This window comes from Lissotriton helveticus, chromosome 10 (assembly GCF_964261635.1).
Source record: "Lissotriton helveticus chromosome 10, aLisHel1.1, whole genome shotgun sequence".
In the NCBI taxonomy this organism is placed as follows: Eukaryota; Metazoa; Chordata; class Amphibia; order Caudata; family Salamandridae; genus Lissotriton; species Lissotriton helveticus.
The window spans coordinates 779,423,789-779,437,445 of NC_136071.1; the positions used below are offsets into that span (position 1 = coordinate 779,423,789).

The 13,657-nt window shown below is 45.6% G+C and overlaps 1 protein-coding gene across 3 annotated transcripts in view; it reads left to right on the forward strand.

The window, feature by feature from the left end:
- Positions 1–13,657, forward strand: part of EPC1 (enhancer of polycomb 1) — a 1,518,836-nt gene that overhangs the window by 596,877 nt on the left and 908,302 nt on the right. The window lies entirely within an intron of this gene.

The following is a 13,657-nucleotide window of genomic DNA, read 5'->3' on the forward strand; positions in this document are numbered from 1 at the left end:
GTTCGAGTTTCAGACCTCATAAACCGTTATTATACTGTATTTTCTATTTCTTTAAAAATTCTTATCCCCGAAAGTATTTAACTGATCCTGATGATCTTGGTGTCTAATATTATATAAAAATCAGTGATATTTTTCTAAATTGGTCTTGGATTTCTTTTTGAGTGTGTGTCTCAATGATTGACTCATACAACAAATGTTCAACATTCCCTCTGATAAGCCTAAACTCCTCACCCACACTACCACTAGAAGAACACTTAGGATTATTAAAGTAAGCTCCTGTAAACCAATAAGGGTCGTCTGGACTATTTGCATGGTGTACCCCTACGTTTGGTACACTACATAAATACTTTCAACAACGAACTTTCAACAACGAAACAGTGTGCTTTCAAGAAGTGGTTCAAGAGCAAAGGATACAGTGTACAAATCCAATTGATTTGTAAGGAAAGCCCTCACTCACCAACCTGGTTGGTGACCTGCTTCATCATAGGGCCCCACCGGGTTAAGCCGAATGCTTACGCGGTTGGGTTCGAACGCCGGAATTACTGCGGAGCGGGAAATTGTGAGGATCAGTGGAAGTGTTGTGATCGTTAAAAATGAACAGATTGTGTCTCAAAAAGGATTTTATTCAGTGACCAATCTGACATATTAAAAGCTATGTGTTAGGAAAAATCTACCAAATTAATTGTTTGGCTGTTTTCCACTTAAGGTGGGGTCAACATGTTTCTGCCCTTAATGTTTTATTTACTGGGCATTCTTCAGGACCATGGGAGAGTGTACTTCGGTGGTATGGGCACACTAAGGCCCAACCAAACCAGAGGACGTGAAAGTTAAAAATTGGTGAAAAAATGTGTCAACAAACCCAAAGGGGTTCGGGGTAGACCTCTAAATTAGAGGTGCCCTTGGAATCTGTGAATAAAAAGTGGCATACATACATGAGAAACATACAACACACAGTTAGTGTAATGGCATACGTAATGCTTTCAAAACGTATCCATGCTCAAGGAAGTGCTCTGGCTCTCAGACTCAGAAACTGGCTGGCCAGTTGGGTGCTGTAATGGTTATTTTACAGTGATTCTGAGGCTAGCTGGGAGAGAGATCGCTAGATAAAGCGCGTGGATAATGCATCACATATAATCACTATAACATCAGGACACCTAATTAGGCGATTAATGCGGTTTATAGTGTGACTTGATTGACGATCAAAGCGCCCGGAAAAAGGCTGGTGACTCAGGATGTAAAACTAACAACCGTGAACATAAGTCACCCAAAAACGACAAAGTTGAAAAAGGGTCAAGTGCTCACTTGTTACGTGAGCGATCCACACCCCATGGGTCTCGGGAGGGGGGGTGGAGGCGAAATTGGCACACCCTAGATCGAGAATGAAGGACACGAAATACAGACACATCAGTAATTATAAACATAGATGCCGATGGTTACTTAGCTCGTAAATGCGGCGTGAATGCTATGCGAGGAGATTCCAGACTCACGCCCTCAATGCCAGGCACCCGTTTTACATCATCGTCTGCTTCAATCAGGTTTCAATACCACAAAGCCAACTTTTTGTTAATACTCCCAATTTTCATGGCTAGAATTAACTAGGCATCATCCATCTGATCCTCCCACTGGTGTCCAGCCCACCAAGCAGACCATTGGTAATACTTTAATATTGTTGATTGACCACGGGTACATAAAGTCTGTGTTTCACAGGCTTTATTCGAAGTGTGTACACAATTCATAAAAGCATACACAATAAAATCAAAATGTAAAAAGCATATCATTTAGACAGGTAATTAAAACACTAATTATACTGTACAATTAAAAGTTATTAAAAACATTTAGGAATACAGTGAGTACATTCAAGCTAATTAAGAGATTATAACTAATACATTGGTACAAAATAGGGCTAATCAATTATAATGGACCTTCTCAGACTACATATTGCTCTCAGATACAGGGTTACAGTACTTATAGTATAGTAATCATCCAATGTCCTTAACTTATTATATGCTTCTCTTGAGTTTCTTAGACCCCAAGATAAAAGAAGAGGTCTCAGAATTTGCCGCCTCGGATGACCATAGAGGGTGCAAAAAAGGGTGCAATGAATATTCGATTGAAATGAGACCTTATCACAGGGACATATTCTTTTTTCTCTTGACCAATCATTGCATCGAGGCAGGGTTACTAGTCTATAAAAAGTTTCCAAACGGAAACATGTTAAAAGCCTACGGTAATAAAAAGGTTGGTCTAATATGAGGTACAACTGTATGTCCCTCTGCAATGTAACGTCATTGTGAGTGATGACGGTTATCTTGGTCCTTTGTTCATCCCATCTTTTCATTTCCAGATGTTCTAATAGAGATTTTTTTAACACAGATCGTGAGACAAACTCCATGGTAATTGGATTTGAGAAGTATTCAGGGTGGCCTATTTCACATGCAAAATTTTTAATGTAGGTGAACCATTTGATATTTTTAGCCCCATCGCAGGCCAAGCAGTCCTCTATAATGGTTCTATTTAATGCTGTGGCAGGATTAGTCCAGACATTGTGCCAGAGTAGAATCGGCGCCAGTTTTATAATATCCGATATGTAATGTAGGGCAACTTCAGCATGCAGCACGTATGTAGATGTGCTCTTTGGGACGGCCAATAAGTATCGGAGAAATCTATTCTCGATACGTCGAATGGTCTCCACGGGCTGCGATCCCCATAAACCCGCCCCATAAGTTCCAGTTGAAACACATTTGGCTTTAAATATTTGGAGAAGCTCCCTTGCTGGCCTGGACCCTAGCTTTTTGGCAAAATTTAAAAGTGCACCCGTTGCTCTATTAAAGGCTAAAGCCCTCGCTTTTACTGCGGGCTTCCACGATGGCTCGTCATCAACGGCCTCGTCTACGACGGATCGTCTATGATGTCGCCTACGACGGCCTCGTCTATGACGCCGATCTCGTCAACAGACCCGTCGACGAGGGAAATTCCAACAATTTTGGAATGAAATGAAATGAAATGAAATGAAAAGAAACTTGCTAAAGCGCACTGCGGCCAAGCGGCTTCCTGGCGCTGGGGGTGGAGTCGGATTCTACAAAGCAACCAAAGGAGCTAACCGGGGAAGGCCTGGGAGAAAAGGAAGGTTTTTAAGGCTTTACGAAAGGAGGAGTAAGTGGGAAGGGAACGAATGGACAACGGAAGGCTGTTCCAGAACTGGGGGGCCAAAACCGAGAAGCGGGTGCCACCAATTCTGGATTTGCGGTAACGGGGTACTTGGAGAAGAAGAAGAGATGAAGAGCGGAGGGTACGAACCGGGGTGTAGGGAATGATTAAAGAAACAATAAAAAGAGGAGCAGAGTGGGTATAAGCCAAAAAGGCTAAACAGGCTAGTTTAAAAAAAAGATCGGAAGTGCACCGGGAGCCAGTGAAGGGACTTGAGAACAGGCGTGATGTGGCTGCCTGGTTTTGGATGGCCTGTAACCGTCGTGTTTCAAAGGCCGGAATGCCAACATAAAGGCCATTACTGTAATCAAGGCGGGAGGTGATGAGAGCCATGATGATCGATTTGAGGGCATTTGCAGAAAAAAAACGGGAAATTTTTCGGATGAGGCGGAGGGACAAAAAGCAGGATGAGACGACGGAGCTGACTTGGGCATGCATGGAAAGGTCATTACTGATCTTGATGCCCAGGGTCCGGACAGAGGGAACTGGTGAAGGGGGGGGGCCAAAGGAAAGGGGCCAATGAGACGGGGACCAGGGATTAGTGGGACCACCCGAGAGGACAAGCTCCGTCTTGTCCGGATTCAACTTGAGGTGATTCGTGATCATCCAGTCCGAGATAAAGACTAAGGTGGAATTAAGGAAAGAAGGAGAGTCAGAAGTGGAAAGATCAAAGATGAGCTGGAGGTCATCCGCGTAGTTATACACGGAGACCCCCAGCTCACGAAGAGAAAGAATGAGGGGGTAGATATACAGATTGAAAAGAAGAGGGGAAAGAGAGGAACCATGAGGGAGCCCACACACGAGGGGGCGGGGGGAGCGGAGAATCCTGCAAGGTGGACTGCCTGGGATCTGCCTTGAAGGAAGGACACTATCCAAGAGAGTACCACACCCCTAATGCCGGCTGCGCTGACACGGTCGAGAAGAATGGCATGGTCGACCGTGTCAAACGCAGCCGACAGGTCGAGGAGCACCAACGCCTGGGGAAGATTTGAGTCCGCTTTTCCCTTGAGCTCATCCAAGACAGCGGTGACGACGGTCTCGGTGGAATGGCCCGGGCGGAAGCCCGCCTGATGGGATGCTAAGAGGCAGTGCTCCTCAATGTGTGAGGACAGGCAGGATGTGACATAACTTTCCAAAATCTTCCCCAAATAGGGAAGAAGGGAGATGGGCCTGAAATTGGAGGGAGAAGACGGATCCAAGCTCGGTTTTTTAATGATGGGAAGAACTATTGCGGTTTTAAAGGAGGAAGGGACAGAACCAAGAGCCAACGAAGAATTAAGCAAGGTGAGAGGGGGTCCAGGACAAAAAGTGAAGAGGGTTTGAAGGATCCGGGCCGGAGCGCAGTCAGCTGGAGAGCCGGACTTGACTTTAGCAAGCAAAAGAAGAAATTGTTCGGTAGTGATAGGGAGGAAGTGATCCAACAAAAAAGGCGGCGATGGGAGGGGAAAGGTGGCTTGGGTTTGGGAGACTGCGGGGATGTTGGCTTTGATAGCAGCGATCTTGTCAATGAAATAGTTATTAAGTGCAAGGCAAAATGATTGAGATGGGGCAAAGCTGATGTTCGTGCGATCAGAGGTAGCAAGCTGCTTGACAAGAGAAAAGATCTCGCGGGGTTTATTTTCAGAGAGGGCAACTTTCTCTGAAAAGTAATCTGTTTTGGCCAACACAATTGCTTTCTTGTAGTTGTTAGGCAAGAATTTATATTTAGTGCGAAGCAAGGGGCAGTATTTGCGTCTCCAGTGGCGCTCCGAGCGCCTGAGATTAAGTTTAAGGTCTTTAAGTTCGCTCGTGAACCATCTGTGGGCATCGTGTGGTTGGGCAGATTTGACTTTCTTTAGGGGGGCAACGATGTCACAGGAGGAAGAAAGCCAAATGCTGATGGCGTCAGCTTGGGATTCAAGAGGGAGGTCTATCAAGTCAGGCACTGAGGAGGCCAGAGAAGAGGAAAGAAGAGTGAGGTCAGTCTGGTTCCAACAACGGACTGACACATTTTTGGAGAAAGGGGTTTTTGCAGATGAAGCAGAAAAAATATTAAAAGAAATCATAAAGTGATCCGACCAAATGCACGGAAGGGTGGAGGGAGAAGAAATTTGACGACGCAATGACCAGATTTGGTCCAAAATATGGCCCTTATCATGAGTGGGGACAGTGATGTGAGGAATGAAATTTAATGACTGAAGAGTAGCAGAGAAGTCTTTGGATGCAGTACTTTCTCTGGGATCATCAGGCCAGTAATTGAAGTCCCCAAGCAGGATGACTGACGAGTTGTTTACTGCCAGGGTGGGAATCTCTTATAATGTGGTAGAGAGGGCTGCTCAACGTTTTAAGATCTCAATGGTCTCTCAAGAACAGGTCTGCTTCTTGTATGACTTCACAGAACCTCTCAAGAAGGCAGTAAGGTCAATACCGATTATCGATTACCTATAGTCAGAAGGGTTAACGGTCATGCAGAACCCCTCCTCTGTATCACCAGTGATCCCTCAGTTGGATAAGAAGTATAGGGCGCCAGATACAACACCCGCGTGTTTAACAGGGCATCCTAAGCCGGACTCCGTGGTGACACAGGCGGCCCAGAAGACCTCCAGGAATCCTTCGGCCCCTTTGTCGCTTCCTCCTGGTAAGGAGGTAAGAAGAGTGGACAACATTGGGAACAGGTTTTCCTCAATATCGGCAATGACGGTAAAGGCCGCGAACGCCTTAGCGCTCTTGGGACGCTATAATAGGCAATTGTGGGCACACATAGCCCCATAGCTGTCGGAATTGCCAGATTCATCCAAAGAGGAAGTAAAGAGGATTCTGCTAGATGATGAAGCATCGACGTCAGAAACTATAGACTGCGCGATGGGTATCGCTATGACAGGGTTCCGCCAGTTGGCTGGAGCAGCAGTCTTGCGGCTCCAAGGATGGCTAAAGGCAACCTCTTTCCGTCCTGAGGTGCAAACAAAGATTTTGGACATGCCATATGTTAGCCAGTTACTATTTGGCTCGAAAAATTGATGAAGCAGACACTGCGAGACCTTTGGGCACTCTTCAGTATAAGAACCAGTCCTGTAGTAGAAATAGAGGAAGAGGACAGTCTTCCTACAGAGGAAATTATTAATACAGGTCTTCCTGCCCTTCAGGCCAGAGTAGACCGCAATACCAACAGCGCCAACAACAGCAAAACAAGGAATCCTCTTTTGGGAGGTCGTCCTTTCAAGGTACAGGACAGCAGAAATAACAAAAATCTAGGGCTGCTTCTATGAGAGATCTCGATTATGCTGCAGAAAGGAGCAATAGAGAGAGTACCTCCATCTCAGAAGGGAAAAGGGTTTTATTCTTGCTTCTTTTGATCCAGAAAAAAGACAAGAAGTGGAGACCAATCTTGGACCTTAGGGCCCTCAACAAATTCCTAAGAAGTAGTCGTTTCGCATGGTAACGATCCAGGAGGTCTTGCAACTACTGTAACAGCAGGATTTTAGGGCGTCCCTAGACATACCGGACGCTTACTTCCATATCCCAATTCACAGGAATCACAAAAAGGTACTTGCGATTTGCAGTAGCGGGCAGACACTTGCAGTTTTGCGTTCTGCCCTTCGGGCTCAAGTCTGCACCGCGCATATTCACGAAATGTCGTACCCCGGTGGCGGCATATCTCAGACAGTGCCATCACCAAGTCTTTCCGTATCTGAATGACTGGCTGGTCAGGACTCCATCCTTAGAAGACGCGTCCAGGTCTTCCAACGCCTGTTTAAAGCTTTTCGATTGCTAGGGTCTCACCCTCAATCAGGAAAAATCGGTCCTACAACCTTCTCAGTGCATCAGTTTCCTAGGTGCAACCCTGGACACACGGTCAGCAAAAGCTTTCCCATCCAGAGAGAGGATGTACAAGCCCCTTGCACTAGCTGCTATAGTAGCCTCGAAGAAAGTCTTGACAGTCCGTCTCTTCAAATCCCTCCTGGTGATGATGTCAGCGTGTATCCTCTTGATTCCTCACTGTCGACTACGAATGAGGAATGTACAGGAGGCGCTCTTGAAGCAGTGGGTCCAATGCACAGGGTCATTCGACGACCACATAAAAGTGAATCCTCAGATGGTCGGAGCCCTGCAATGGTGGATGTCATCTCAAAACCTCTCTCAAGGCTTGTCATTCCTGCTTCCGGCTGCTCCTAATGTTGTCACAACAGGCGCCTCCTTGGAAGGCTGGGGAGCTTTTCTGCAAGAGCTACAGATAAGCGGGTAGTGGTCTCCTATGGAGAAGAAACTACATATCAATCTGCTCGAACTGCGGGCAGTCTTCCTGGCCCTTCAAGCTTTCCTGCCAAGAATAAAACATTCCCTGGTGCTCATCCGGACAGACAACACCACGACTAAGCACTACCTCAACAAAGAGGGAGGGACACGCTCGCTGACACACTATCGCGAGTTGCAAAAAATAATCTGGAATTGGCTCATACTCCACAATATAACCCTAAGAGCGGAATATGTCCCAGGCACGGACAATGTGCTCTCCGACGTGTTGAGCAGGCAGAAAACATCGTCACACGAGTGGGAGCTAGATCAACAAATTATCGACCAGATCTTCTCCAGATGGGGCACGCCGCAAATCAATCTATTTGCGACGACAATGAACACCAAATGCCCACACTTCGCAAGTTCGCATCCCCAGTCAGGGTCTCTAAGGAATGCGTCTTCCATCGCATGGCGCAACGTCGTTGCGTACGCCTTTCCGCCATTCCCGATGCTTTCCAGAGTCCTCAGGAAAATTTTGGTGGAGCCATGTACTCTAATTTTAATAGCCCCAACTTGGCCGAGGCAACATTGGTTCACAGAGCTCCACTGTCTATCCCTGGAGCCGCCGGTCCACCTGCGGCAGTATCTATCTCTGCTTACAATAAAGTTCAACATCCGGATCGGAAGTCTCTCAGGTTAGTCGCCTGGCTCCTGAGTTCAGAGAGTTCCACAATCTGAATATTCCACAAGACTGTAGACATTCTTGCCAGAGCAAGGGCGGATGGCACGACCAAGACGTATTCCCTGAAATGGAAGCGCTTTTGTTTGGTGTGCAGATCACGGGATTCGGCCTTTCTCCACATCACCGGAGCAAATATTACCTTAATTATTACATCTGGCACAGTCGGGCCTAGCCCACTCCTCCATTAAAGTACACTTAGCAGCAATATCTCGTTATAAAGAACTTCAACGAGTCCATCGCTCTGGTCAAGCGGGTTGAGTAAGCAATTTCTATAACATTATGCAGATCTTTCCCGCCAGTAAGAATGTTGCCACCTGCCTGGCATCTCAATGTGGTTCTTAACCAGCTCATGAAACATCCGTGCAAACCAGTACACAGAGCTGACCTAAAGTATGCCTCGTGGAAATCAGCACTCCTCCTGACGCTCACATCTGCAAGGGGGGTCAGTGAGCTACATGCGTTTTCAATCCAGGATCTTTTTCTACAGTTTGATCGCTGCTTTCTTTGGATCTCAAGCGATGCTTGAAGTCTACACGGACAAAACGAAAACATTCAGGAATTCTAACCAGCTATTCATAGCTTACAGCAGACCTAGGAACGGTCTACCGCTTGCCAAGCAGAGCATCTCCAGATGGATTTCTGCAGCCATTGCTTTCTGTCATGACCAAGCTGGACAGCCATTGCATTCCAAAGTGAGAGCGCAATCCACGAGAGCCATGTCCACTTCTTTAGCTCTCTTTGCAGGGGTGCCAGTCATTGACATTTGCAGGGCGGCAACATGGAAGTCGCCGCATACCTTCACTAGGCACTACTGCCTGGATACGGAGCTGATGAATGATGCAGCAGTGAGACAATCAGTGTTACGCCATCTTTTCAGTAAGGTGAGCCTTCCTCCGTCCCTCCATCCTACTCTGGTGTGCACATTTCTTTAGTAATACTTATTGTGGAGGTCTAATGATGGTTCATGCTCGCATGATGTGTCTTATCTAAGGACGCTGTTCCATCAGAAATGTGCACTCTGCATTGCTTGCTACTCTGATTCAGGCATGTGAATCTATGAAAGACACCCATAATACTGGATAAGAAATGTGTTACTTACCTGTAACTGCAGTTATCCAGTATTGGTGTCTTTCATAGATTCACATGCAACCCTCCCGCCTCCCCTGGAAGGACTCACCTAACTCTCTCAGTGTCACGCCTACTTAGCTTAGTGCGTACGAAAATCTGAGGAACTGAGGCTCCTGCCAGGAAGGTTCTAGAGGGAGGTGATAGCTGATTGGCTCTTTTCTAGAGTTTGGTCCTTTTTACAAAAGGACATGGATATGTTACTAAGGTGAGGCCTTTAGGCCTACTATTCTCTATGTATGTCTATAAGACATTACTTTTCTATGTACCGGAGACTCCCGTCTCGACGACGGGGAATGATTCAGGCATGTGAATCTATGAAAGACACCAATACTGGATAACTGCAGTTACAGGTAAGTAACGCATTTCTTAACTATTATTACGTCTCCACTGATGTCCTTTGGTCTTAAGCCTAACCATTTTGTTCTTCTCATATATAGTATCTCTCCATTAATATTTGGTGGGAGGGGTCTATTTGTTTTTAACCAATAGATGGCCTTATTTTTAAGGCTCCTAAAGTCCTCATATTGGCCTGCCAAGAGTTCAGGAACTCCCGTCAGAACAGCAACGTAAGGAGCAGATTCAGGGGGAGGAATAATCGGGACGTTTGGGTTAGATCTGGTTTCTGCCCCCATTTGGGAAGTTAGATTGCTATTTCTGGTTATAGAAATGTCCTTATTTTTAAACAGAATACCCTCTGTCCTGTTATTGCTTCTTCTATTGGGTATATTGTTAGCAGGAATGGTCCTGGTGCTTTTAGCCCCAGTATTTTTTAAGCCCAGGTGGGATTGAGAGGAAGATGGTAGAATATTAGTGATCACCTTAGGCTGCGATTGTTGCAGAGTATTTTTGTTTTTGGAAGTATTGTTAGGATTTGTTTGTGCTTTAGTTATTTTGGTTTCGATTTTATGATTGTTTTCATGGGGGGGTGATGGTATGGTTGCTTTCTTTCTTCCTGTATTTTTGTCAGCCTGTTTTATGAGCTCCCTGGTTAGTTCTACATTGGTTTGTGTTGTTGTTTCCAGGTCTCCCAGCTTATCTGTAATAATTTTTAACCTATGTACCACGGGTAATATTAGTGATTTAATCAGATGCTCAAAGTTCCCAACCAAATTTTTAATCAGGGGGAATTGTGATATTTCAATATTCAACCCATTTGTCGCATTTGATATGCTATCCTTCCCTAAACATTTGGCATTCCCTGTTATAGTATGCGTTCTTTTCCTATATTTAGCACTTCTACCTTGAAGGGTATCCCCCCCACGTTTCCTCTTTCTATGTGTACCCTGACTTTTTTGAGTTATGGGTGAGGATCTAGGTATCTAGGTATTTGAGGATCCACCAAGGAAATCTCATCCGAGGAGATTTCTAATGGTGTTTCCCTTTGGAGTGACTCTTTTGTAGTAAAGTATCCTGATCCCGTAATTGAAGGGGGATACTAATATCACCTTCGTTAACTTGTCCATCCGCCCGTTCTAAAACGGACCTATCCTCGCTAACTACTTCCTGGGAAGCAGAATTATCATTAACAAGGGGGGGAAGAGCTGCGATGATAGGCAGGAAAGATGGTTCCATAGTAATAACGTCCATATGGGGTGGAATATGATGTACATTTGTAGCAGCGGGCATGCCAGGGAGGGATACAAACGATGGTAATAAGTACGAATCCTGGGTGTTATTAATTGTCCCAGATATATTAGTCAGAAAGAGAGGGGGTAGTGATCCCGCAGGTAGCGAGAGGCGTCTCTCAGTATGCTCAATGGCAACGTCACTGCTCTAATAGTCTTTTGCAGCATACGGTCGATTGCTGTTAGGGAATGTGAGGTGGGCTTGGCTAATTTTTTACCTTTTGAAGCGGGCATTTTAGTAGCTAGTAAGGTGCAATTAAGGAATAAGTCCCAATGTTCAGAAATGCAAGGTTCTTACTATATGCTGCGGACTGGTCCCGTGGTGGTCTTTGGTGCGGTCAAAGGCCAGGAGGGGTGGCCCAGCCCGGCCTCCTTCGGCCCCCGAACGGCCACAAAACGGCCCGCCCTGTGCCCGGGCTTCGCCCGGCGACACGGTTAGCGCGGACCTTTGTAGCGCCTCCTGGGGGCGGGAGATGGCGGTGGCGGCTCCTGCCGCAAAGCCCCAAGGGAGTTGTAGTCCCCCGCTCAGCGGCCGCTGATGACAGGAGCGGCGGCGGGGGGAGTACAGCCAAAGAGTTGCTGGCAGGTACTCTCTGGCAACCTCGAGTGCCGCTACAAGGGGGAGAGTCGAGGCAGCCCTCTGCCGTTGAAGGTACGGGCCGAAAAAAGAAGGGATCACCTAAAGTCAAAGTTTCCCAATTAATCAAGTCCACACCTGTTTTTAAATCCCCCCCAACGGGAGATACCAGCATGTATCAGTGGTAGACTGAGTTGGTCATCTAAACATGCTGGAGTGCCAGGCGAGTCCCACATTGGTGTGTGATCTGAATAATATGAAATTCCCAATTTTTTCCGAATATATACCCAGTTCTTTACAGCCTGCAGCAAGATTTTTAATCTTACTTTTAAAAAAAACTTTGGATCTCCATACTTGAAGAGGAACTGCTCCTCTCCATCAACCAAATCACTAAGAAGTGCCCCAAACATGACACCTACTGCAGAATCATCTGGTTTGTTTAATAACATCCGAAAATTCTTAAAATTAAAAACATGTGCATAAACCCATAAATCAGGAAGGGCAAGTCCCCCCTTCTCTAGGTTTCTACACCGCCTTTTCCAAAATATACGTGGACTCTTTGAGGCCCAGATAAAACTTCCCCTGCAATTTTGCTACTTCATTCTTGTCAAAAGGAAGGGGTATATTGTTAAAAAGAAAAGTAATTTTGGGGAGTATAATCATTTTAACCAAATTTATCCTGCCGCATAATTTGAGAGGGAGATTGGCCCATCTAATCAGTAACCTTCTAACTTCCTGACTGATCTTCCTCCAATTGTCCTCAGGGACATCAGCTAGCCTATGGGTGCTTATGATGCCGAGATATCGCATTGTGACTTTAACCCACGGAGTATGAGAGGGCTGATTCCACTCCATGACTTCAGTTTTATCTCTGTTGACACTATAACCGGAGACCTTCCCAAACCAATCTGCTTTAGCCCACAACCTAGGGATAGCCTCCTTGGGGTTCTGCATATGAAGGATAAGATCATCAGCGTATAAAGCCAATTTGGTCTCAACGTTTTTATATCTAAATGGAAGAATGGAGAGATCTTGTCTAATTAGGGCTGCCAAATGTTCAATATAGTTATTAAATAACAGAGGGCAGCGGGCATTCCTGCCTTGTTCCCCGCATAATGCTGAACCAGTTCGTTAACTACCCATTAACTTAGAGTCTAGCTCTAGGTGCACTATAGACTGACTGTACGCGTTTTATTAAATTCATAGGGAATCCAAAGGTTCTTAGGGACTCCCAGAGGTACGGCCAGTGGACCTGGTCAAACGCTTTTGCAGCGTCTACTGCCACCAAAGTCACAGGAAGATTGAAAGATTCTGCCAGGTCTACTACCTCCAACATCATAACAGTAAGTTCATTAAGCTGCCTTCCCGGAAAAAAGCCCTTCTGGTCTCCATGAACTGCACTCTTTATAGTTTTAGCAACTCTAGCTGCCAATATCCCCGTGAACACTTTATAATCGGTGTTCAACAGGGATATAGGCCTATACGATTCAGCTGCCAGTGGGTCTTTATTTGACTTTAAAATTAAAACAATCGTTGCCTCAGCCCACAATATCGGAGGGTCCTCTCCTTCTATCAAGATCTTATCAAACAGCTCTTTAAACCCCGGTATTAAACAGTCTTCAAGAGATTGATAGATTTCAATCAGAAGGCCATCTGACCCGGGCGCCTTCCCTCTTGTCATCCTTCTCAACTGTTCTCTAATCTCTTCTTCCCTTATTTCAGAAGCCAGAAACTCTTGTTATTGTTCATTCAAAGAGGGGAGCTCCACTTTGTCAAGAAATTCTTTGATCTTGTCCAACCCCGGCACAGTATCCTCTCTATACAACCAGCCATAGAACCACGGACTTCAGCCCCTATTTTTTAGTGTCCAATATCTGACCAGTAGAGCTCTCTCTTAGGCTACTTATGTAATTACGTGCTTTATCAGTTTTTGCTTTCCAGGCCTAAAGCCGACCACTCTTCTCCCAATATGCAAAATTTTGGAGTTTACTGACCTTCTATTTTTCTATTTGGATCTTATCTAAGACACCCTGATATTTCTAGTTCTAGGTTCTCCAACTCCTTGGTGAGAGACGGCACTTTATTGAGAGACTCTAAAGAAGCCTTCTGCAATTCTGATTCTTTAATTTGAATCTTTCTTCACAAGTTCGTTATCTTGTTGCCTAG